Below are 27,950 nucleotides of genomic sequence, written 5' to 3' on the forward strand. Positions count from 1 at the left end.
GAAGACACTATTATCTATTGTTAACAAGTAAGGTTACTGTACATACCTGATTCTTCTGCCTTTTTGCTATTCTTAAGTATATAAATATATATATATATATATCCTGGGTAATTTTCCAACTCATTATAATTTGACCTATATATGACTATAGCCTATGCTATAATTATTTCAAACAATCCATGAAACTTGCGTATGTTGACCAAATATCAAAGGAAATTCGTTACTTTCACCGTGTCTAATTTTACCGCCTAATTACCTATTCGCATTGACATCCTTTGTGTATATATATACTATTCATTATTAATATCATGTTGTATACATACCGGGTATGTGTTGTTCTCGTTGCATCTCATTTACTCCAGAACTACATGAATTGAACATTACTAGTTGTGAAAACTTGTTAAAACTTAGTAAATGCAATGTAAAAGAAATATGTTCCTTCTTTTGTATTAGTTAATTGAGCTTGAATAAACTATATGATGGGCTGAGTCAGTACACTAGAGGGAATTATGTTTCAATAAATAGCTGGCCGAAAGGTATCAACAATTGAATTGAATATTTTAAATGTGTTACTAGCTGCAGAAGGTGTAACAGCAGTGTCAAATAAAACGGGTTATCCAGTTTTAAACTTAATATGCGATGATGACAATTGTCGATGAGTTTGGATGGCTTAGTGATAATGCATGTACATATTAATCTTCGCCGTACTCCTATGTTGCTCTATCTAGATTTCCAGTTTATATCGAATCGCTAAGAGAATAGTAAATTGTGTTGAAGATGTAAACAAACTTTCTTGTCGATTCTCACTTTGGTTGTTGGTTGTACTTTCTCGAAAATTGGAAAATAAAGCATAGCAGTATATCAATTTTAACATACCGTTCTAGATGTATGCCTATATGCATTTATCGTTTTTAAGACAAACTAATGTTAAAAATAGCGTTAGGAACAATACGTGTATGTACATTGAAAAGTGCATGGTCAGCAATAAAGACAGCTCGCTTGACATCAAGACTACAGTCAGAGTTTGAATTGAGGACCTACTTGGGTGCTGTGCCTAGTACTTGGAGTACGAATGATACCGTTTCGATATCTGTTTGTCGTGTAACCAGAAGTGATTTAGTTGTATTTTAAAGCCTACTAGTTATAAATATATAATAGTTTAATCGTATAAAAACGCTTGTCTTTGTGTTCGTTGTTTATTCCGAGTTTAATAGGTATCTTTACATTCATCGATAGAAGAGGAACCACATAGTTGCCTGTGTTATGGACTCATGGACCCACGATGCTCTACACCACAAACAAGCACAAGGGCAACTCTAATGGTTTAATGTCAAATGTTCTTTTTCAAAGTAAATCCCCGAGGCCCTTAATATTTATAATTCATAGCTCTTCAAGATATTTTGCCGTAATTTCTGTCTAAACGTAGATACAAATTACAACATCTTTAACCTGCACCAATTAAGTATGGTGAGCGCATGGATGTATACCAAGATAGTGAGAGCAATGAAATATTACCGTGACATGGTGTAAACTTTCAGGAATTACTGATTAGGTTCTTAAAAATGATAATAATTCTCAATTTCATAACAGCAATATCAATTAAGGTCTGACCAAATATGTGCTTTTCTGTACACCATGTCCATGTACAAAATGTCATGCTGAAACCAAAAGCTTACTTCTTGCCACAAATCTTACTAAGAAGGTTTCAGTGATTAAATTCTAATAAACTTAAACAGCCATTGACTTTGAGCAAATTGGAAGTCTCTCTTGAAAACAAAATTATCCAGCTATACTTTTATTGTATTTAAACTTTTCCCCTTTGATATGCACAAAGAATTACTTGGCTCTTGTATATATTACAGGAAAGTCATATCCCAATATGAAATCTGATGAAACTGCCTTATGATGTCATTTTCAAAATTTCCAGAGTGTAACCTCTGTTGGACCCAAATGACCTATATCTTTCACCAAAACCAATAGGGTTCTTGTGCCAACTATAGCCATACATATCAGCTACTGCAGTTTTCTATCTGGAAATATCGTATGTACATAGTGTTCTAGTTTTAACACCTGGTGACCTTAAATGAACTCTGACCTACATTAAATTGTGTAAAAACTGGAAAAAAAACACAAGGCTACCATACCATGCATTTATGAGCTCATTTCATGTTCTGGAGATATAGCAATTTTGATATATCACTTTGCCCCCTGCTGACCCCAAACAACCTTTCACCTCCACAGAAACCAATAGGGTTCGCTGAACTAATTGCAGGAATCCACATGCCAAATAGAACCGCAAAGGGTACCTTCAGTGAATATCATGTTTACATGATTTCCCTATGTTGACCACAAATGACCATTGGTATTCACGAAAAACACTACAGACTCTCTGCTCAGAAACGGCAAGCTACACACCAAGTTTGAACTTCCTGCAACTTCCACTTCTTGAGATATTGTGTGAACAATCTTTTCAGACTTTGACCTCAAATGACCTTTGACTAATACCAACTACAATCCCATACCAGTTCTAGCTAAGGGGACCCACATACCAAATGTACCCGAATTATCTTACTGAAGTTTACGTTAACTAGCAAGTGTCACATACACACACACCATCAAGATCGCATAGATTGCCTTCGGCAAGGAATCAAAAATAATATTTTAGAATTCGATAGGTACGTTCTGAGGCATATTTAGACTAATATTTAGGTCAAATTAAGTAGCTCTAACATGAATTTATGCTACTAAAGAATAAAAATACATGAAGAAATTCCATCGACTCATTTACATAGGCGCCTGAGCCGTTACAGAAAGGCCAGAGGCCTTGGGTCATTGAAACCGCTTCGTACGAAGGGGTTTTAGTGCCTTCTCCCAGAATAAGAATTTATTTAAATTTAGGCTTCAGATGGTTCATTCTGAGGCATGTTTATACTATACCTTAGGTCTAGGCATATATAAGTAGCCCTAAACGCAAGGTTTTGCTCAAATAAGAGTGAACACGAACGGATATGGCGGCCACTGACGCCCTCCGCACACCTCTCCCTCACCCCTCGTTGTACACGCCAGTCTTCTTGCAATCGTCTCAGCAAATGCTTTATACTGTAAAAGCTATTCCTTAATTTCAGTCACCCTCCACTCCCGTCCCTTAGTCAAACTTTCTGCCTATTCACATTGGATACTTTACTTTCCAGTTAAGGTGTCTTCCAGCATCGTCTCAGCGCAACATGAGTGGAAAAGCATGTGTTACTATGCTATATAAATTGGTCTAGATCGACTTTCCAACGTAATTAACAAATAGAATCCATGAAATTGTTCACTTGGCTTATAATTGTGCATCATCACACACAAAAAATGCTCCAAAATCACTGTGGCAGATCCAGGTAGGGAACATTGAGCGCCCCTCCCCCCTTGTTAGATTTATGGGGAGGGGGGAAATGTAGCTGCAAACATTCTGGTCAAGAAGGCTACAAGCTACCGGATTAATTTGATGAGGTCATATTTCTATATTTATTCAGCATTTCTGTTCTTCTTCCCTTCACACTAAGGCTCAATTGCTCACAAATGTTAATATGTGAAAACTATCTTTCTCTACATTCACTCATAAAACCTTATATCGATTGAAAGTAAAGACAACCGAGACTAAATTGTACTATTCATCTTCATTTTACTTTATATCTATATTTTCCAGCTCATGTGAAGTGGTTTACATGTAGAAAATCGACATTTATCTCCCAATAATTACACTATACATTGTGCACCTAGATTCTTGAAAATATCTCGCCTCGACATTCCTGGTCATATTTGTCATGGCATAGACCTAAAGTATTATGTTTTGAGCCCTTCAACCTTCTTTGTTTGTAATCAACAATATTATATAAGTTTAACAACAACTTTGTAGAGATTAGGGAGATAAGTGGACAGTCACTTGAAGTAACAGGCTATATGTAATAACTGCTGAAAATATTGTCAAGTCAATGCGGTAGTGAATTAAAAAAAAGTCCCTTTCACGAAACGGTCCGCTTCATGAGAGACTCGTGCCTTGTAATGGGGGGGGGGGGGGGGCTTCACCGTTCTCAATGCGTACTATGGCTAATGGTTATACGGACGTGGAACTTTATCATCATCCTCTGAATATCCTATTGTGGATGGACATAGTGACTGTTCTCGCGAAACTCGTAATTACGAAAGATAATTATACAAACTATGATAAGCGAATTCCTGGCCTTTTGTTTAATACTGACTACGGTTGTACTTTTGACGTGTTCCACAAATCTGTTGGGCACGTACCCCGACCCCTGGATGGTTACGGAAATAGTAACTAAACTTACGAGAGTCCATTCTCATCACCGTAATGTTCTGCATTGTGGAAGTGGTTGATTCAATTTTATCTCCCGTAACATGCGATGCGTTGTGTTTGGAACAACATTGTATTATGGCAGTTCTTCGAAAGCTACCTGTTTGCGGTTTCAACAAAATGTATATGCCTACCGATCGTGTTGATGCCTCAGTGCTTGGAACTTTGCCATCTGGTGTGGTCGCACTCATGAGGTGAGTAACTTGCCTTACGAACAATGGGGGTCTACAATTGGTATTCAGCCGGCTGAGGTGGTCAAATAGCCACGACGATTTGAGAGGCCTGTACGTATGTATTCCATCTAAGTGATTGTAACGTCGGCCCACGTTGAGTCCTAAGGGATAGGTTAATTTGCTTGTGACAGAAAATGGACATGTGAACTCTCCTATCCTTTATCTCTTGCTGCGTAGGACTGATGGTGTATACTGCAGGGTTCTGCCGCTGCCGGTCGGCGCCGGTCGGGCCCGACCAGCACGCTGAATTACCGACCGCCACAATCTGCCTGAGTGACTTTTCCGACCGGCACTTATTTTCGATAGGAACTCCAAAAAACAGCTCCATAGCCGGAGGGTCGAACGTACAGTAACACTGCAGTAATAAACGCTGTTCGCAGGTTCACTGCATGATATCGCGCAGTTGATCGGAGTTATTCACTAGTTTACTGTTTATTTGTACATGAAATTACACTCAGATTTTGTATTCACTACTCGATACATGAGAAGCAGCGTTAGTCGCTCAGTGTGTATATCATAACTGTCGTAAATAACTGTCCATCTAAAATTATCATCTCAGCCTGAATGATTTATTTGATAGGCACCACCTAACTTTTTTCATTAATTATGAAAAATTCCAGACATGAGATCTCATTTCAAAGCTGTCTACATGTGGCTCAGAATACTCGGGAAGGGCCGTTTCCGGCCATCTGGGGGTTTCCAAAACCCAAAATTTTTTTGTACGCTCCGCGCCAACCCATGGTGGCGCTCCGCTTAGATAGTCCTGCCGGCACTCAATCCACCCTTGGCAGAACCCTGATACTGGTAATAAATAGTAGGTCTGTTCCCCTTGACGGTTGATCGTATTGTGCCGCGAGCAACGTGGTTCCGCGGCCAGGCTATCCTACGGGAAACCCGTCACGGAATTTTCATCGCTGAATTTTCCACAGGTCGCACAATCTGGTTAGGGGACAGCGCCACCAAAAATAACTTAGTGATATAGAAAGCAGTATTCGTTACATGACTATATTATGCATGCATTTACGTCGTTGTGCTTATATGGCATACTCCTATGCAGGCTTCTTCATGGCACTCGTATTAGATTTTGTGATGTCAAGTTCTATTATCTGCTAACATCACTTATCAACTTTTGCTGATATCAAGTAGGCCTATATCATCTAGTAAACATCGAATGTGCTGATAGGCTAATGTTAAAGTAATATTTGCTGATATGCAGTGACTTGAACAAAATATCAAAGTTGAGGTCAAAAATATTTTACCCTGTCGCATGTTAGGTAGGTCCACAATCTTTGTTATGGAAGAACCATAGACGGATCAAACATGTTACGAATGATGAGTGTGGCTGTGAGACGCTGAAAACAGCTGACACGTAGAAAGTCATTGGGACAACTCCTCTCCCCCCCCCGCCCCTCCCACCCACCACAACACTCACACATACAAAATCAACGTTTAGAGCCCAAATGGTGCATTCTGTTGCATATTTAGACTATAAATTACACCAATAATTAGATCTAAATGAAAATTTTGTGCTAATAAATACTTCGAGTTTTCGTTTTTGCCTGACTGACGATGGAGGTGGGGCTTTGGCCCCGCCTACCCGTTGCTGATATGTATGAATATTTCTTGATATCAATTTATGTACATGTTTACATGCGGTACCTCACTTTACGGTACGCCATCATGGTGGGGTTGTAAGTGGATCAAGTTGATCTTTCCCAGAGTCTAACTTGCGGTGCTTTTGTAAAGAAGTACATGGCAGTGCGGATGGTAGTGTACATGTGTGGCGCATAAATGGATACCCCTTTCGGCATTTTGACTGGTCAACTGTGATCATGCACCCACCCGTGTTGAAATTGTGGTACTACACTGGAGTAAGACTACACCGGAGTAAGTTGTTTATTGCCCCCCCCCCCTATTTTAACCTGTTTATTTGTGGCATAATTATAGGAGACACAAACCCATCCATCATAATTGGTTTTTGTGATCGAGATAACTGTACTGAACACATTGCATAAACAGTTCAGAAAAAAAAATGGGTACACGTTACAGATCAAATGTTCTTTTACGCAAGACTTGATTGAACTTCAATATGACATCAAGTCACACACATGTGATTCATTTCTTTATATATTTTCGTTATTTATGACAATGTTTATTTTCTGTAATGGAGATGCCCAAAATATACAAAGTTCTGAACATCACCTAAAGAATGCACTGGTTTCAGTTTCAACACTTAGCTGTTTAGGAGGGTATACGGATGGTGGGGGGGGGGGGAGGTGGTCTGCAAAATAAATAAGCTAAAGGTGATAGTTGGATTCTATGCAAAATTTAAGATCCACGATCGATCAGGTTGTTTCGATACGTAATTGAACACTAATTTAAGAATGTAAATAGTTATTAAACCAAACTGTCAATCTTAAAGGTTCATTACGTATGGGCTACAGGTGGTTATATGTCTAAAAGAAACAAAAAGAAGGAAATAAAAGACAATAGGAAAACATAATGAGGACATTACGAGAAAATTAATTTCAAAACTAATCCATCAGAACCTTTACACGTAAAAACGCTCAATTCGAGAGCATTTTCAACTGTTTAGAGGGCGCTTGTTCGGAAAGATAAACATGAAATGCACAAAATTGAAATGTTGTGATTTTTAAAACCTTTGAATCAGCTTGAAAATGGAAAGGATAATCCAGTCCTTAAATGTCGATCGATGAGCTGAGGTTTTCAGTGAAATTCTGTATATCATGATCTCACTAACACATCCCTGTACCGTATGTCTGGTGACGCCCTTCCATTTTATGAGAGACTTGTGTTCGAGACCAATTCGACGGGTATGTTCTTCGTTCTCTTACTTCTATTTATATATTTTTGGATAATAACGTTATACATTTTTGGGTTAATGAAACAAGGATGATACGTTGAAGTGGTTCTGGTGACATAAGGTTTTATTTTCTGAAAGATACTATTTTTTTTTTTAAATTATGTACATAATTAGCTTTATTGCCTAATTTCAAATCACACGTTAAATGGAAAAATTGAAGTTTCGGTATACAGGCAATGTAATATAGTAGATAACCCATAATACTGAGTACGGTCCATATCGTTTTGAACCACCCCTGCACCAAGGATACAGAACTGTGAATACCACCTACCCATGGCTTAGACAATTTGACCAATCTATTTAGCAAAACGTTAAAGCTATTATAGGCATTCCTTACCAAGTAGTGTATTAGTAAGATCGCGGTTGAATTAAAAGAAGACACTCGTCATGCATATAAACGTTAGCTGGCTCAGCGCTGAATAATTCTACTGGAGAGCGCTGGCTGCTAATGGGCAGGCAATTGTATGACGCTTCACTTCAAACGAAATTATCATAACTATACACATATCATATGGAATAACTTATTATATCTAAATATGATCATGTAACCGAACAATTCGGATATTTTTACTTTTATTAATTCACATTGTTGATTGAAGGCTGCGACGCCATCTTCCCCTTATTTATCTCGATTTGTGTCAATCCCTTTTCTTATCATAGTCCTACTAACGGGAGGGGAAGGGTGCTCTAAGATTTTACTAAGGTTTGGTCGTATAAATGTTCGGTGTGACTCCACGACGACTGTACAAGCTGGGCTTATTATTGTTATAATGTTTATGACTGGTAAACTGATTTCAAGTTAGTTAATTGATACCTTTCTTTATATTTACTGTTTGTTTTTCTCCGTTCAATATGCAGATTGAACCATCATCTTTGTTGTCATAATCATCTTGTCCTGTCAGATTGTCATCCTTTCGGGAGACATCTTTATAGCCTAGGAACTATGTGACGGAATAAATATGTGTCACTGCAAATGTGTGTTTTGCTTATATTCACGATAATCTTACTAGATAGGGCAGATATTGTAACTGTCACAGCATTAGGGGCTACAGGATTATAAGGACAACGTTGGGCCAAATTTGAGCAACTATCCCAGTTTGCTCCAGTACTAAAATAAAGATATTTCCTTTGGCAAAACGTATTTATTCCGAGCTTTGAAAACTAAGTCAACATCTTTTGTTATTTCATTTCTACACGTTGTGTCCTTGGTATGTGATGTTGTACTCTATTTACAATTTTGTATGCAAAAATTGGTACTCAAATTTCTGCCCACCTCACACCTCAAGAGGCACTGACTTGAAATTCAGTAGGTTGGTCTGACTTAGGTACCAGCGAGTAACAGAATAACATGGGGGAAACAAGTTTTGATGTGAGGTTCAGAAGGTAATGTGTGTGTTTGTGTGTTTGTGTGTATGTATTCTGACTGAGACTTGGTCAACGGTATTCCAAGTTCTTAGACGTCATTTTAAAATAATCACCACGCCCTCAGAGGATTTATATTGTTAATGAGTGTTGATGAGGTTAGGTTACGTGGATTTGGCTGGCTGGCTGGCTGGCTGGCTGGCTGGGTAGAATAGGGTTCGTTAACACAACAACGTGAAGGATACCAGTCAGAATACCAATACACTTAAGATGGCAAAACATCTCCTTAATTATTTCTTAAGGCAATTTTCCTATTGGTTATCAGTCATAATTCGCAAAGTAGAGAATAATTTCAGGAGTTTTGAAACAAGTTTGCTGTTGCTGCTAAGATTTTTGGAAGATAGATGCTCATACAACCTCAGATTTTCATTGCGTAAAAGATCGCTTCAATTTATGCAGTGTAATGGAGTAATAGCGATATTTTTTCGCGCATCAATCTGCAGCTAAAAGACATGATAAATAATTGGGAAAATGTACGAAGTCGCTCAAATCGAGCAGCGGTTCAAAGTAGCAGTGAGGTACTGTATAGGCTAAGGACTCCCGCACACCTAGTTACTGTATAGTATATGCCTAGTAAAATAGAGGAGCCCTAATGTAACAGAAGCCAAGCTATCTTCGTAGGTATTTTTACAGATGTTTTATTTGTAATTGTTTGAGACACTACAGTAGGCCTAGCTGCTTATTTATGATTGTGCGTCATGTTTTACTTTGTTCATCACTTACTTTGGTGGAAAAATGTTCATTTCATACTGCACAGAAACATAATGATCCAATGTGCAATTACGTAGCACCATGCATCTGCCTAAGTGCCTTATTTTTTTTGCACAGAAAGTATTGATGTTGTAGATCTGTACTATGGAGACTTGAACAGCAATAATAGGCCTAGTGGCGAGTGAATTTTGGCGAGTAGATTTTTAGTCACGGTCGTCAAATAGCGAGAACATTTAAAAATATTTGTGTAGGCCTGAAAACCTGATTTCTCATGGTAGAAATCATCGATACTTTTCATACATGGTATATGGATATGCCATATTGAGTACAATAATCCTGTTGCTTGTGAGGTCAAATCTCCTTGAGGTCACCAGAGGTCAAACTCTGAAAACCCTTTTACATGAAACCTAACGATCGGAATCGTTGATAATTCTCGTACATGGTTTGTAGATGCATCACATTGAGTAAAAGACCTAATTTGTTTTTGGTGGAGATATGTATTGCCACGTACAGTAGACTGATCTGTGTTTATCATGCCATAGTGTATAATTGTACATCAAAATAGTGGTTCGGGTCATTTACATTGCAGCAGCAGCTATTTCTGGTTAACAAGCAGAAGTCTAGTGCAATGAAGTCATCGAAACCTCAATTTTGCATTTTTGGTTAATTTCGTCAACTTGCTTTATTTGAAAAGTGAGCGGCTCAACGTCATCGATTTTTGTGAACTCTCACCAAGACTGAAGTCTGTTCAAACACTTTCACAACACCAACACGGAAGTTCGGTTAAAACAGTAGCACCGTCGGAACAATCCCAGTCATCTGGGTTACATGGCAATCTTAATAACGCGTCAGGATTTGCATGCTTTTTACCTGCTCTGTGTTCTATCAAAGTTAGACTGTGACAAAAGTACTAGCCACAAGGCTGTCTGATCTGTTGGCTTCTTAAACAAAATTAACCTACGAAATGCACTGGGGTCATTCCTGACAATAAACTTAACAATCAACTAATTACAAAATCTTTTTAGGAAGGTTTGAGTAAACTTCGTAGTCTCATAGAAAGAGAGGAACTAAGAACTCTTCAAATGACCGTAACGAGAGGAGACAGCAAACCCTAAAGAGCTGCGATGCTATTAACTGCGATAAAGAGGGACACTTTGCGAGGAATTGTTGTGGAGGGAGAATCAAATAAATCGAAACAGTTGAATTTGGAATACTCCAGCAGACCGACTACGACGGCCTAGTTCCGGTCCCCGAGGTAAAACCGAAAGTGTTTCCAATTTATCGAAACTTTATGGACTGTCCATATTTGCTTTAGTAGAGAAGTAAACGGCACTAAAAAATTTTGAGTGGACTCAGAAGCTATGGTAACTTGTATCAGGTTATTTTCTAGATAGTCTACCTGAGGTCGTAAACGTAAGGCCGCCGTGTATTGGGGCACCTGTGCAGCTAGAGACAAGTGTTGATCACGGGCATATTGATGTGGTAGGCATAGCTAATTTGCTATTGAACTTAACAATCATTACGAGTGGGAAGCTTATGTAGCACCAATAATTTATTGGGTTTTGACTGTCCCTATCGCTTTGATCCTATAGTGGATGCTAGAAACGGTCTGAAGATTGGAGGTGTTAGTGTACCGTGTGAAATCAGGGACCTAGAATCGCCAGCAATTAGAGAGACACTGCAGAGATTGCGGCAAACAGTGAAATGATACTAGAGGGGTGCATCGCGGGGGGGGGGGTGGGTTTGCACGATCTGTTCAAAGATGACCTTGACGGTGTCATTGCTGCCTTTACACTAATCGAGTACAATAGGAAGGACATCAGCATTCCACTGAGGGTAATGAACCTAACGTATGAACCAGTAGTATTTAAAGAGTGTATATGCTTGGCTACATCATTCAAGTAGTGAAATTTTACAAAACGTTAACAGCAGACCAACGCGAGACCAAAACGGCTATCTACTGCGGGTGCTCGTAGCAACCTCAATGATACATTTCCACCCTTGTGATGCGTTTTTGAACGTGCCGTTCAAGTCCGACAATGTACTCATTGGTTGTGGCGAGCACTAGTAGTCTGCATAGCCGTTATGTCACCATTGACCTGCATAGAAAACATCCAGCAATAATTCATAATAGTATCAAAAGAGTGCAAACGTTTCAACGATGAGCAGTTTAGACAACTGCAAGTAGGCCATCGTAGTTTATGGTGACATATATAGCGTTTACCAGTTAACGTATGACTCTTATCGTGTAAAGCTCATAGCGTCATTCACATATAGAACTTCAGTCTTAGGAAAACATCTTACACATAAAGGAGAAGCCCTCTACAAAGATTTGTGGAACGACGTATGGTATTCTCCATGCATTAATGGTGACCTATTAAAGCCTATGGCACATGTAATGCATTATGTCTGCACATTAAAGTTGTAATCCATTTCGTCATAGAAATGGTTAGGACACTTCCTTATGGTGTTCAATATCATACGAGACTAACTGAACCACTTGTTGACATAACGAAAACGATAGCCGCCAGTATGTGGCCTTAGGCTACATGTTAACGAAACATCCAATCACATATGCTAGTTTTAGTGATCACGAGATAGGAGCCCGGAGATAAAAATCGTATGATATTTTTCAGGCCAATCACCTACCTCAGATTGCTGAGACCTAACCTTCCATGTAAGGTAAATCATTTTTCATTGGCTTACTTGAAGTGTTAAGCGAGCAGTCTAAGTCTGACGTCACAACTTTCTATACCCAGCTGGGTTTATGAGTTGAGTAAAGGGCAGTATATAAAGGATCCCAAGTTGCCTCGTCCACTTAGTTGTGAACACAATTTGAACAAGACCAGCTGAATCTGTAAGTTTCTCTTATGATTATTTTATTTAATTAAACGTTTTCTAACTTTAGTACTTTTATTTCTTTCATATTCCTAATTTATCGCGGTTATAATACAAAATGATACTATTAATGTCATTTTGTGACCCCCCCCCTCCCCAATATAACTTTTTTTATATAATAATCTTTTTTTTAGCCTGTTATAACGAACTAAGAAGGCAATTTAAAACCCGAAACAAGTTTGAAGTTACATGTTTGAAGCAATAAAGACTCATATCCATTTGTAAAACGTGTCATAATACAAGATTGGGTTGTATATTATGGAAACGTTAAGTTTGCGTCAAAATGTTAAGATCTTTTTTCTAAAATTTAGTCCCAATGAATTATTTTGTTGCAAAATATGGAATTGACGAGATTTTTAAATGATCAAGTTAACACTATTCTACAAATTGTTCTATGGGTAATTCATTTTCTTGTACAATGTTGAATTGGTGGAATATATTTAGTGATCAAGCTATCATTTTGCTGCAAATTGTTAAATTGATGACATTTTTGATACATAATCATTCTACCGGTTTGCAGCAAAATGTTGAATTCCTCACTTAGTGGATTAAAGGTGTTTGCCATTTTGTGGCAAATTGTGAGCATGTTAGCTGAACAATTAATCCTTTTGTTGAAAATTGCTACTGTATTGATGTTAACATTTCAATGACACCTTAACGTTTCATAGTAAGTAGGTGACAAGACTCATTTTTATGAAATTTATGTTTGACATATTTTTACGAGTTTTTCCAAATTTGTGATAAAAATGAGGATATATTTTGGAATATGATCTGCTACATTATAATGTCTTTACTTCATTTACCTTTTTCATGTAATGGTTACATATATACGTCTATATTTACGTCTGTAGTTTTTTAACATTTTAGCTAACAAACACATGTGATGTAATGTTCAATTTTGACTATGCTACAGGTTCACCATTGCAAGTTGTGCTACAAAATATTATCCCTTAATACAGTACTCCTAACCAGCAAATGTAAGTTTATTAAATGAATACAACAAATCTACGTTTTAGCTCTTTAAAGATACAGTGCAAGTTGTTGCCCACTAGCCCTATTCATTAATATAATGCATTTCAAAGATAATTTTACTAAACGAAATTAAATATATTGCCAATAACTAAACACCACATATAGAAGGAGTGGGGGTGGGGGTGTAACAATCCAACAACTATTTTGCGTACGACCAGCGTCGCTTTTCGTGATAATCTTACGGTTTTTGAGGAATATTTTTATGATTCTATATATACTGAACATTGTTTTCGCGAAAATGAAACATTTCATCAGCGTGGTGATCCATCTGCGCTGTCGAGTACGGTCATGATCACCCGGGTTTGTGGTCATGTGTCTGAGTACATGTAAAATGATGATGCACCTTTGAAAATGAGCTGAAAGCTGCTGTTAGGGCCGTAACACAGAAAATGTTTACTTCTGAAATGTTAACGTGTTATGTCCAAATTGTGTCGTTTTATCTCAAAATATTTACACGCAAGCGCATAGCTTTTCAACATATTATCAGAGTAGATGTTACACATTGTGTCACAATGTCCACGTTTGATCTCGGCATGTTGACCTTGCAACTAAATCATGATGTATTCCCTATCGAAAATGAGACATGTTACCTTTAAATTACGTTTATGGTCGTTTTACTTGGAAGCTTTGACGTTTGATCTCAATGAGTTATTTTGAAATAACGACACATGTCGAAATTTTAAGCTAATTATTGGAATAGTTCACCTAAATTAAACCGTGCAATAAGAGTTAAGGTTCAAACCACCTAGAAGGTGATGTAGCTGGCCATTAACGTAGCAAGAAACTTCCGTGAAAGATATGAGTTCAAATGTTTGGGCATATTTTATTATAGCTTTCAAACAATTTGCCTGACTTGGATGTGGGAGTCTCTTGAACCATCGGGTAATCTGACCGCATTCACACTGTTTCATACTACTACAGCTACTGACAACCTGCTAAAACGTGAGTACCGTTTGCCATAATCTTTAGACGAGAATATAACATTTTTGTCGACAAGATATTATTGTTCTCAGAAAGTGCTGAGGGTCGATTTTTAAATATAAATATCATAAACATGCTTGACGGAGAGCTTCTGACCAATGTGTCTCTTTTGCCAAACTTAACTACTTGCAAGTTTTAGTAAAATGTCAACGATCTCAAAAGACCGTTGAACGAAGTTCTGGCACACCATTCATTGGGCAGAGCGGCATAACGGCTCGGAAACAGTGCGCCGCTTGGTCCGAAGCACCTTTAAGGCTCGGTCATGTTGAGGTTCCAGAGGGTGATCTAAAGGATATTAGGAATTTAAAAGGTAATGATTCAGATATCATGTTTTATCCACCCAGCCTGATCATCGGGAGCAGGAGGCAATGCATGAGCTCTCTCGAAGCAAAATGAAGTAACATTTGATTTTCCAGGTGGACTGAAAGTTTCTCAAACGGTATTCCAGCCCTGCCCTGTTAACTTCTTTTAAGGTCCAAATATATCAACATTTAATTTGATCCAAATATATATGACATAATGACATCTTCCTATGTAAATCAAATATATTCGTTCATGTTATTGCATATTTTTGGACTTCTGTGTATCTGTCATTTTCTATCCGTAGGTTACGAATTGAAATATTCCTTTCATGATTTACCCATAGACGTCCAGTGAATGCTAAACCTCTGAGATCATCCTAGAAAAGAAGTCCTTTATCTAAAATACATTTTTGTTAAATCCGTATAGTATTGTTCAATATAGACTATTGCGATGACGGTACCCAGCAGATTTGCTACATCTAAGACCGAGCCAGGTAATCCAACTATACATACGTTAAAAGTTAATGAAATTGAAAGAGTTGAGGAGAACAAAATAAGAAAGTTGGTAATACATTCCGATGGGTGTATGTCTATCACTGAGTATGGATCAAAAGTTATCCTGCTGGTCGGAGAAACTGGCTCCGGAAAAACACTCATGATGAATGCTCTCCTTAATTATGTATTAGGTGTTAAGTGGGAAGATAGTTATCGGTATAAATTAGATCCAGATGAAGATGAAAGTAAAAAACGCAGTCAAACCCAAAGCCAAACAGAATGGATATCAGTCTACACGCTTCACCATAATGAAAGCTATGGGATCCCTTACTCAATAACAATTATTGATACCCCGGGATTTGGAGATACTGCTGGTACTTCTAAAGATCAGAAAACTACAGCACAGATGAAATTCTTCTTCAGTGGGGAAAATGATGAAGGTATTGATCACTTACATGCAGTGATATTTGTTGCGCAAAGTGGCAAGGTAAGATTAACAGAATCACAAAAGTGTGTCTTTAACTGTATTTTATCCTTATTTGGGAAAGATGTCGAAGACAACATCTTTCTATTCACGACATTCGCTGACCAAAATGAACCTCTTGTACTGGAAGGGATGAAGGAAGCACATGTCCCTTACAAGGCCTATTATAAGTTCAATAATTCCCATTTGTACGCAAAGAAAGAATCTGCGAATGCGAGTGCACTGTTAAAAATATTGGGCCAAATTTACCCAACTTTTTAACCAACGTTGGGCATGTATTCAGCAACCTCAAAAGTTGGGCAAAAATTGACCAACCCAAATAGGTATAATAAATTCTCAATAGTTGGGAGGGGAATTACCCAACTGTTCAGGTTAGCCATTTCCCCAACTGTTGGGTGGGTCATTCATTTTGTTGGGCAAATCATTTAACCAACGTATGGGTTAAGGCACCAGTAATGTTTCCATCTGTTGGGCAGTTCATTTAGCCACCTGTTGGGTGTATACTAAATTTGTCCCAATTGTTGGACAATTCATGGATTTTGTTGGGCATTTGCAACAACCAAATGTTGGGTTAATCCTGAACCACTTCCAACTGTTGGGGGTTTCTTAGATCTTGTTGGGCAATATTGGAAAAGAACTGTTGGAATTCTCAAAAATCTAAGACATCACATCCTTTGAAATAAAGAAAGATACTGTATTTTGTAATACTTGGAACACCTTTATTCACTGACCTTGAAGAAGACATATATAACTATCATGGGTGAATAAACTTATTGTTGAATGAACTGAACTTGAACAAGACATACAACTATAATGGTTGAAGAAACTTTTTGTTGACTGAACAGTATAATTTGATATAAGAAGTCTTAAATTCAGGTATTCTTGAAACAAGGGTATGAACTGAAATAAATTAATTAATGAAGCCATATGTTTCATTTATGTAGGGTTCACACACATTCCTTGGAAACTCATTTTGATCTGAAAACAACCTTCCCTAAAGTGACATTAACATTTGTGGCCTCAATTTTCTTAAGAATCCCGCAGGATAAATTTTATGGAAAAAAATGCCAATGGCTTTGTGATTTCTTGCCATGAGAACTAAAATCCCCCTTGTACATCAAACACCAACTTTGCATTAATATTTTAACCTTTTAACTTAAGTTTAACTCCAAAAGTTTCAGTAATGTGGATCAAAGCACATATACACCCTCCATTTCTGGAGTACCCATGTATGAAAGTGTACTGGTTAAAATTAATATTTAACCAATGCAAGGGTGAATCAAAATGGGCTGCAATCAAGGGGTGTAAAGCTCCATACTATAGTTAAACAGGAAGCAAAACAGGAAAAATGGAAATTTGCTGTGGTCAGACTCACTCCCTCTCTAGATCTATGTTAGGACCTATGTTTTCTGACCATAGCTAATCACTTATTACCTTTGGAGTCTATTAAACTCATCATTAATTAATTAATAATTATGTGGAACCATGTACAAAGTTGAATTTACAAAATTTAGAGCAATTTCTTTTGCACTTGAACAATTGTCTTCCACAATCTAATGATATTGGTAAAACATTTTCCACAAAATGATTACTACATAACTACCCATCTTTAAATTGTTGAATAGGAAAAGATCTCTTTTTTAGATGAACATGAATGGAACACTTTAGAACTTTTGTTCAAATGAATAATGGTATTAAAGGAGATACGAGGGCCGGCAAAAAAAATGTCTTTGAAAATGTTCTTCATGATAATTAAAACAAAGATCTGCAAATTTTGATATTGCTATGCTAATTTCTGTGTTCTGTGCTGTGAAGCAAGCTATACAATGTTCATATGATTTAAAAACTGATAACATTCTTTAGGGCCATTCCACGTGACGTAAGTCGCAAATCAGAGCGAAATTTTACACTTGTTTTCAATATCATGTTCAGTACAAGTCTGTAGTAAAGTCAGAATCCAATAGTTCCTGAACTTTGAAAACCCAAAATAAATTCTGTCACCACTGCGAAAGATTAATGCTTTCCCATTGCGAATTATATCGCCCTCAACATTTGTCAAGTAAGTCATGCTGAGAAATGAAGAATTTCAACTTTTTGGAGGAAATCAATAAATCCTGTGAAGTATTGAGAGAGAAATCTGCTAAGGTGCCTATTATATCTGAAAAGGACACATTGAGGAATAACTTCAAGGTAAAATTTAATTGATATGCATTTTATACTGATATTCTTATGCATATTAGTCACGTAAGTCACACGTGTGAACCTGCTCAGTTTCCTTTCACAGTTTCCAAATATACAAGGTAACACAGGCTAAGGAAATGTTTGAAAGTTCATTACATTGAGATGGGGGAGGGGAAAAGGTCTATTCTACATATGTAAAAATGTAAAAATAGTGGATAGAAAGAGCACAAGTATGTAAGTTCATTGTACACTAGCTCATCACACAGTAGTTGCTGGAAGAATTTTAATTGGTGGTGCAAATCAAGAGTAAGTTTCAAAATAACATGTGCAGTCACATTGTGCATAAAGCTCTGCCTTTCATGGGTGCCCTTAATAATAATGTCATTTTGATTTAAGTGAATGCAATTACAGAGTAAGTTCAAAACTAGATGTTCAGTTTTACATAAAAAGTCCTATGGACTAGTTCTGCAAAATATCTTAACTTAAGTGCTACAGTAGCTAAATAGTTCCTTAATTAGCCGTTAAATCACTGCAACTGCCCATTTCAGCACGTTCATTACACAAATGTAACCTACATATACTCGTATCATCCACTTTTCTTAACCAATTCCATGATAAATGCATGCTTCAAAATGAATTTCTAGACACCTTGTAATTTGTGTCGAAGTTTGAAACAGTGGTATTATGGCTTTGGATATGTATCCCATTATGATACCTCGAGGAAAAAAGGCTCCGAGCCAGGTGATAAACTGTTTAAGGACTGGCAGCATTCTTCATGAAAGCTCTGAAAGACCGGATGGAGGAGGAAAGATTCTTCATTCCTGATTGCTTATATATGCAACTTTCAATGAAATCCCAAACATTTCGGCAGTGGTGCTGGTACTGCAAGTTGAATATGTAGTGTGCTTTATAGCAGATGTCGACTCCTTCAGAGAGTGTCTGCACGCTCACTGCGTGCCTCTCCAAGATAACAAACACTTGTGATGGTGTCAGCTTGAAGTCTGAGTACAACCCAAGGATGAAAGGCTGAGATCTTCATTCACTGCTTATTCCCTGTAAGTATGAAGGCAAATGGGTGTGCTCCTGTGAAACCAATAGAAGCAATGAAAAGTAGCTTTTAGTATTCCATATTCAAATTTATTTATTTCTGGTGTGTTCTATATTACAGCCAAAACCATTTACTTTCTGCATATCACATATATGTTATTGAACTTGTTGTAAAAATTTAAAATGGAAACGCTCCCTTTTGATATGTCTAACCAGTAGGATGATAGCAGCACACCACTGATTCATATGTATAATTAGTTTGGAGAGACATAACTGACTTAAGATCATCCAAGTGAACAAGGAGATCGTCGTAGGGCATTAGTTGGCACCTCCTTCCCAATTCGAAATATAAATGTAGATCACACTGGGTACATGCTAGTTTTGAACTCAGGGATTTTGCACAATCCAATGCCCAACAATAGCAATACTACACCTAATACTACTGATACTTCTGATACTAATACTACTACTACTACCACCAACGATGACAAGAGGAACAAGAACAAAAAAAAAAGAACAACAACAATAGCAATAATGATGAAAATACAGCTTAAAGGGTTTTACAGATCAGTGGAGCCAGTCACAATTCTCCAACAATCCTGGAGAGTAAGTTGCTGCAGTCTTTGTAATCCACACAGGGTTGTGCTCAGGTTCCTCACAAGTTCACATTTTCACCTGAGTGGAGTGAGGCCATCAAGATAGAGTGCCTTGCCTAAGGACACAATGTAGCCGGGATTCGAAACACTGATTCTTGGATTACGAGATTCAAACCCTAGCTGATTAGAAGCAAAGTCAGCAGCTGATATTAATAATGCATTTAGACACACCCTTTTTAATTCAATAAATGATGAAGCATGGTCTGTTGCCGCTGATCGTCCTCCAGTTTTGGCCTTGCTCCTGGTCCCAAAAATAAGTGGTAACATGAGCAATGACAGGTTGTCTTTCTCCCCTGAAAGTAAAAACCAAAATGCCAAATTTAGCAAAGCATAGAAACCTCAAAATCAATGGTTGTTGTAATATAATAGCCTATCAGGGAGTAAATACCAAATTCAATAGTCATCAGGTTAGAAACAATAGGGTAGGTAAGTAGCTGGGAGACCCATCTCCTATTCAAAGAAAGATAGTGATCCTGTATTCAATATGGGAAATTTACAGAACATACTTAACATCATCAAGCTGGTTGTTGCTGAGGTAATATGGTTAAAGGTCATTGTTTGACCTCTGCTGACTTAATTTATTGTCCTTTGACCTACAGTATTCTATATTATCTACAATGAACACTAGAAATCTTCTTAGAAATTGTTGGCAATAAACACCAAGAAATGGACCAATCAATCTTGTTACTGCTGAGAAAATGTGGTTATGAGGTTTAAGGTGTGTTAACCCTAAATAATCTGAGGCCTATTTCAAATCAACATATGGACCATCTACTCATCATGGGCAATATCTGCATACTCAATATGAACCTAGCCCATTATTACTACAGAGATGTGGTTACAAGGTTTTTAGTGGTTGACCCATTTTAACATCAAATGACCTTTGACCTCTTTCAAATTGAATAAGGATCATCACCGAAATGTTTCTACCCTGTTTCAATACTCTTCCTGTTTACCATTGCTCAGTTACTGAATGACTAATTTTGTACGATGAGCCTGTGCATCACAACCACATCACATGGGTGGTCGCCATGGTTTTCCCATAGAGGGTGGCAAGATCTCCATCAGTAGGGTCAAGGCAGGGTTTAGACAAGGGTTTAGACAGAGGGGCCAACTGGCACCACATCAGCATCACCCCTGATCACACCAAACAGTAAGTGTTCATTTACCTTCGTTCAAACACTCTTCATCAACGTCAATACCCAGATCAACCTTTCATTGCTGATTCATCATGCCACATGTATACTGTATGACAGGATCCCTGAAACTTGACCAATCTTTGATGAAGTCGTCTGCCACTGCTGGATACAGTACCTGGAAGTCTTGTGTTATCTAGAGTACAAACAAAATGTAACTCATGTTACAAACTAATGATGCAATATAGGTATGACTGATCTATTAACCCTTATCATGCCCATTTCAACATTTGTAGACAAAGGGAACCTGTACAGCTTCTAACGATCAAAGATTTTAAGTTTTGTTCACTTCAACTCACACTCGCAGATACCCACACTACCATGGAAATCATAGATTCCAATTTTTTGTGCATGACAGCGTAATATTTTTCCATAACGCAACCCGGCCAATTGGTTTGATGACAAAGCATGCCAAGGCAATTGAAGCTGTGTAAATGCATTGGAGAACATTGACTAAGAAAACTCACCCTATTTACTTGTGAAAATAAGTATTTGTCTTCAAACCTAATAGAGAGCAACTACGTTTCTTATTTTATTATTCTGGAAGCGACAGGGCACAGATTGGATTGAATCAATTGAATTAATAGAATATTTAACCTTGGTCTGATCATTCGTTTAGCATTATAGCGGAACTGATGCTCATACTGCACGTACACTGATGATAACTTTCTAGTAATATAAACTGGCCGTATAGATTGACTCAAAATCATAGCCTACCGTGGTCCTTGATATTCTGCGAGAGAAATGGCCATCGACTCTTATTGTGAGTTTTTATCCATGTGGTCAAGCTTTTAGACAAAATAATCTTACATAATGTAGGCCTTAATATGTACCATATAGCTTTGGAAACTTTTTAATTATTTTGTGTCGTCTCCATATCATAACACTACACTGTGTATGTGAACACATGTGTTTTATACGGTACGCCTATACGTTATGCATTATAATTTCCTCAGGGCGAATGAGACCAATTTCCATCGTTGTCGATGTCCTGGCTTGGAATGCCAAAATTGCAATTGCAGGGTCTTGTTTTAGGCTTGTACAACTATAGGGTTATATAAAAAAAAAGTTGATTTTCATCATATAGGAAAGGGAGGGACATATGTGACCCGGTTAGATGAAAAGAGCAATATTTATTCTCTCTCATGATCTTATTAATATCATTGATCATTACCGTAATATGCTGAAGCTACAGTACTGTAGCTTGCCACTGTAGCATAATAAAAACGATACACATTGTAAACATAAGCCCAAGATTTCAACCTAGATCACCATAGGCTTATTATAAGGATAGAAAAGGTTATTGGAAGTTCGAACTCCACACTTAACCTTAACTAGCCTAGGAGTAGGACTCTCTTAAGTAATCTAGGCTAGGCCTACAGTACGTACGTCGGTATACAGGTATCCTTTTGTCACTGTGATAGGCTACACTACTGTATATGCTCTATACGCTAACGTTATTATAACTACTGGGCCTAGCATAGGAGTACAAAATGTTGATGAAAATTGTGTGAAAGAATCGTCCCAGTTTATTCCGATTACTTCAATCCCTTTACTGAAATGATTACCTTTCATAGACTGAATTATGTCGGGAACAAACAACCCCCAGCTCTTGAGTAGATCTTCCATTTTGACTTTTGAGGCTGTCAACTCGACGGAATATGTAACCCTTCGTTGTGCACGCGCGCTCAAGCACACTTTACATGCAAAGTTGCCCAACGTTGGTAAACGTCGCCAAGGTAAAGCCGAATGCTTGCCCATCGTATGGTATAAAGAACCGAAATTTCGCCCAACATACGATTACGATGACAGAAAAGACCAACATGTGGACAAATATGAGGACGGAGTTTACCAACTCGATGGGTAAACAAACTAATCTGCATTTCGATCATTTTTATATATAAATTGGGCACTATTTGACCAACACATTTGAAAAGGTACTTGCCCAACAAATTTTTTACCCAGTGTTTTAACAGTGTGCAGAAGGTAGTAGTGCTAAGGAAAAGGAAGCTTTCAATGAAATGTTCTGGAAATCTGGAGCAAGAGAGTTTGAAAAATTCTTCAAAGTATTAAGATTAACGTCCAGCAAGAGCACGTGGTTGTCGAGTGAGGTTTTAAAAGAACGTGAAGCGTTAAATAATCTCCTCTCAGCAATTCCGCAGCTCATTCGATCCAAGTTGATAACTTTACAATACCTAAGTAAAGTGCAAGAAATTTTAAGGCATTCACAGGACGAAGTGAATAGACACAGCGAGTACACGCACACTGTTAATGTGGAAATTACTGAAGAAGAAAAACTTCCCGACGGTGAGTATGCAATGACTTGTCGTAAATGCAAAGTCAATTGCCATTACCCTTGTGGCACATATATAAAGTTCTTCTGCCCTGCATTCTACTGGTTCGGTGGATGTAGTGTGTGCCCCAATAATTGTTCAATACGTGACCACGGCTGTACAAATATCTTCTACGAAAAAAAAGTTATTTCCGAAGAACAGACTTGCGATGAAGTGAAAACCAAATATTTAAGCGCGTGTAAGGAAAGTCTGTCCCGCAAAGAACTTGTTGAAAAAGTTTCTGCGGATGCAAAGAAAGCACGTGATGACCTTCGTAAGCATGTGAGCGTAATACGTAAAACCTTGAACAGATTACATAAGATTGCCTTGAAAAAAATCCAACTTCGACTGCAGGATACTTGAAGCAACTTATCGAGGACGAAAAGGCAAGGGAGGGATTGGGATGGAAGGATCGTGTAGTCCAACTTGAGGAATTGCTTAGGGAAGCTAAAGATCAAGACATGGCCGAGGTAGCTGAAGGTCTTAAAGCGGCCCTGCCATGGGGGTATTCCAGGTTATTGGATAGCTAATTTAGAGGATTTGTTTTCCAAAAATATAACTTTTGTTTCATAAAACCTAGTCGTTCGCGAAAAAATTGTAAAAGAAATTGGCTACTTTACGTAACCTTGTCAAAAAAAGTAAAATCAGCTGAAGTACGCGCTGACGTCATATCGTGAACGCTGGATGTAAACAACACTCGCACTGTTCGTTGAGTTCGTGTGGTTTATGGTGTAAGCGTGGTTAGGTTAGACATCCTCCATTTTGTAGCTATTCTGTCTTCAAATTTACACTGATTGATTAAAATGCCAAGGTATTGTGCTGTTGGAGGTTGTAGCAATGTAAGTTCTGATAGATAAGCCTTCATCAGTGACCAAAGGATGTAAAAACTCAACGTCTTTGGACCCGTTTCGTGCAGCTCACCAGGGCTGACTTCAAAGGGCCATCGAACTACAGTGTTATTTGTAACGAACATTTTGATGATCAATGCTTTTCCCAATTCGATCGTTATAAACGAGATTTAAGTGGTGGGAGACTAAGACTGCCACTTATACCCGGATCAGTACCCACAATAAAGGTGCCAGAGAGTGACTGCAAGTAGCCCTGTACCAGAAGTTAAGTAAGCCCTAACTTGGTTAGGCGTAACGTTACTGAAACTTGCATAGGAACAAGTACAACTCCAACTTCAAGTAGGCATGCTATTCAAAGAAGCCAAGACTTTCTTCAGAGCGCCGTGCTAGAAAAGGGGGTAGGCCTACGTGTGTTGTGGTGAAACGACTCATACTCTTAATCTTTCTTTTACCCTCTGTTGAATTATGAAATATAAAACTACATTCAATCAAAAACTGTTGAGGAATGAATATTCAGTCTGAAGTATGTATAGGCTACCAAAAAGTACAATCATTCATGTACTAAACAGTGCCTGCAAGTGTCTATGAATGTCCACAGGGATATACCACTTATTAATCAGGAAATGTTGGTGTCTGCCCCTAATCTGGCGCTCCTACAACCACTGATGGAGGGGTATGAGGGCTGCTGCAGCCAATTCCTGCTGCAGCCCCCTGATTGAGATTGAAGTGAAAAGTAAGACCAGTTGCGCAAGATTGATTGATACAGTCAGGCCTTAAATATCATGAAAAGCCCCCAGAAAAAGGCCGAATTAATTTGGGGGCTGTGAAATTGTGACGCAGTTAGCTAGATCTAAAATATCCATGAAACACTGTAACCTTCGACCACATGTTAGCCTAACAACCACACTAAGCAAATGGGAAATGTAGCCTAACCATCGGTTTGCAAAAAAAAAATGCGTAGCTTTGTTTAGAACTTTCAATTTGCTGGAAATCGACAGTTGTTTGGAAGTTATGTGCTATGTCTTAAAGAGAGAATGTTGTATTTTACGTACACCGTTGCTCTGGCGGTGGATTGAAGGTTTTAACTTCGATTACTTTTCAGCGGTATAACGGTTTCGTATTTGGTGGTGAGTGATTTTATCCACACACGAAAAAATACATCGGCTTGCTCAGGCTGCTCATAATTATGCCTTTCGTTCTCATCTGCAAGCGGCTCAAATTGGTATGGTTCTGCACCCCCTTCATTTCCAGAATGTTCGCTTTCACTTTCTATGTTATTTTCATCGTAACTCGAACTCGAAAAAGACAAATTCAACACGGAAAAAGTTGATGAATTGTCACTAACGGACACCATTGTGTAAAACAAATTGTGTGTAAAACGACTTCCGCATTTGGTTCATGACCATCGTAGCTTCACGATATGACGTAGCAGAACACATGTGACGTCATCAGGTGCGTGACAGTTTTTTCTTAAAGCGTGGTAAAAAGTACGAACTTTAATGCTCATTTTTGTGGCGAGGCCAATTATTTTCCAGAGATTTTAAAGTGAAATATTGAAAAAGTGCATACAATATACCCATTTTTTCATCTAACTCAAATATTTTGGATGGCATGGCAGGACCACTTTAAGTTACATTAGACTTTTGCTCTCTGGGTAGGCATATATATATATATATATATATATAAATATATATATATATATATATATATATATTTATATATATATATATATATATATATATAATACAGTACATATATATATATATACATATATATATATATATATACAGTACTGGATTTTCCAACTCAAAGGAAAATGGCTACTGTCACTATATCTAACTAAATGTTTCCACACCTTTTTTTCTATATTTTCAGTTCAAATTGATATCTTTTGTATATCTACTATTCATTATTAATATTAGGTTGTATACGTACCGGTAGTGGGTTGTTCTCGTTGCATTTCATTTATTCAAGAACTATATGAATTGCTCATTACCAGTTGTGAAAACTTGTTTAAAATTAAATAAAAATTGCTGAAAGCAATTTAAAAAGAATCGTACAGTAATGGTGTACCCACTCTGTTGTACATTTACATTAAGTCGTAGAAAATTATTCTTATTTTCCGATAGTTAATTAAGTGAAGTCAACTCAGCTTGAATAAACTATATGGTGGGCTTAGTACTATATGGAGTGAAATTATGGTTCAATAGATAGCTAGCCGCATGATATCGACAATTGAATTTGATTCCTTTTAAATGTGTTGCTTGCTGAATAAGGGGCAACAGCAGTGTCAATTAAAGCGATAATGCAGTTTTAAACTTATCAGCGATGATGACAATTGTCGATGAGTTTGGATGACTTAGTGATAATGCATGTACATATTAATCTTCGCCGTACTCCTATGTTGCTCTATCTAGATTTCCAGTTTATATCGAATCGCTAAGAGAATAGTAGATTGTGTTAAAGATGTAAACAAACTTTCTTGTCGATTCTCACTTTGGTTGTTGCTTGTACTATTTCGAAAATTGTAAATTGTAGCGTAGCAATACATATCAATATGTCACTTTAACATACCGTTCCACATTTAGGCCTTTATGCATTTATCGTTTTTCAGACAAACTAATGTTATACATAGCGATAGAAACAATACGTGTATGTATATTTAAAAATTGAATGGTCAGCAATAAAGAAATAGCTCGCTTGACATCAATACTACAGTCAGAGTTTTAATGGAGGACCTACTTGGGTGTAGTGCCTAGTACTTGGAGTACGAATGATATCGTTTTGTGATACATGTTCGTCGTGTAACCAGTAGTGATTTATCGTATTGTGTAGCCTACTATAGTTATAAATATATAATCGTTTAATCGTACAAAAACGCTTGTCTTTGTGTTCTTTGTTTATTCCGAGTTTTATAAGTATCTTTATACATTCATCGATAAAGAGAAAACACATAGTTGCTTGTGTTATGGACTCATGGACCCACGATGCTCTTCACTACAAACAAAAACAAACAAGAGCATCAATGACGCAGTATCTCAATACTGGAAGTTTTAATTTTGATTCCTAATTTCAAATCTTTGCTCTGTCTCTACAATTATCAATATCAATCATGGTACAACAAATATATAACTTGCATTTTTGCTACTTTGCCACTAATAGTCTCTGCAGGTTACACTTTATCCTGCTAGTCTTGCCTTTAGCGCTCATTGCCTGGTAGTCGAAAGAACGACGTTGCAAGGTTTAGTAATGTCATAGAATATTTAAGAACTTGTTTTTTATGTGGTATCCTTCATCTTGGGTCAGTCTCTGTTGGACTTTTTGGTCATATAGTTTGACGTCAATCACAACGGCCAAATTAGAAGAGGCGAACAACTCGACCATATTCTTGATGCCTGCCATGAGATCTAGGCCTATTGACCTACTGTATGTTACTGTAGACTGTAGTGGTGACTACCATCAAAACTGTGTCCACTTCTAGATATCAAAACAACCCACATTTTCCCATCTCAATTTTTCTGACATGAAGATTTCATGGATTTATGACTTGGAAAAAATAATGTAAAAGAAGATTACAAGTTTTTATATGCAAGTGATTGGTGGCCTCCTCCTCCCCTAATAGCCACCTCAGTTCCTCTCCATTTTGTTATTTTATTTTAATTCTTTGTACAATTGATGTCAAACATTACAGGTTCAAAAGAAAGCTAAACATACTTCTTATAACCTTATACATCTTATATCCTTATAAATAAAACATAACCTTATACAATTTGTATAGTCTTATAAAAGTTGTGATGCTATGGCCGGCTCCTGTTTTATATACGTACCCATCAAACAAACTTACCCTGGTCCTTCCTAGGAAAAGCTGTCTGAACACCAGTACAATGCTAATG

The 27,950-nt window shown here is 37.5% G+C and overlaps 2 long non-coding RNA genes across 3 annotated transcripts; both read right to left on the minus strand.

Annotated features, from left to right (window-relative positions):
• Nucleotides 1-558: 558 nt before the first annotated feature.
• LOC139961751 (uncharacterized) lies at nt 559-26,983 on the minus strand. The gene is made up of 2 exons (XR_011790978.1): nt 26,796-26,983; nt 559-1,037 (listed from the first exon to the last, which is right to left on the minus strand). It is a non-coding gene; the product is annotated as an uncharacterized lncRNA (long non-coding RNA).
• On the minus strand, nt 16,009-22,797 carry LOC139961914 (uncharacterized). 2 transcript variants are annotated; one of them, XR_011791081.1, is made up of 4 exons: nt 21,594-22,797; nt 20,850-21,012; nt 19,852-19,973; nt 16,009-19,060 (listed from the first exon to the last, which is right to left on the minus strand). It is a non-coding gene; the product is annotated as an uncharacterized lncRNA (long non-coding RNA). The 2 variants fall into 2 exon arrangements; XR_011791082.1 differs by having other exon boundaries at nt 22,445-22,796.
• Nucleotides 26,984-27,950: the final 967 nt, after the last annotated feature.

Source organism: Apostichopus japonicus, chromosome 20, assembly GCF_037975245.1.
Source record: "Apostichopus japonicus isolate 1M-3 chromosome 20, ASM3797524v1, whole genome shotgun sequence".
In the NCBI taxonomy this organism is placed as follows: Eukaryota; Metazoa; Echinodermata; class Holothuroidea; order Aspidochirotida; family Stichopodidae; genus Apostichopus; species Apostichopus japonicus.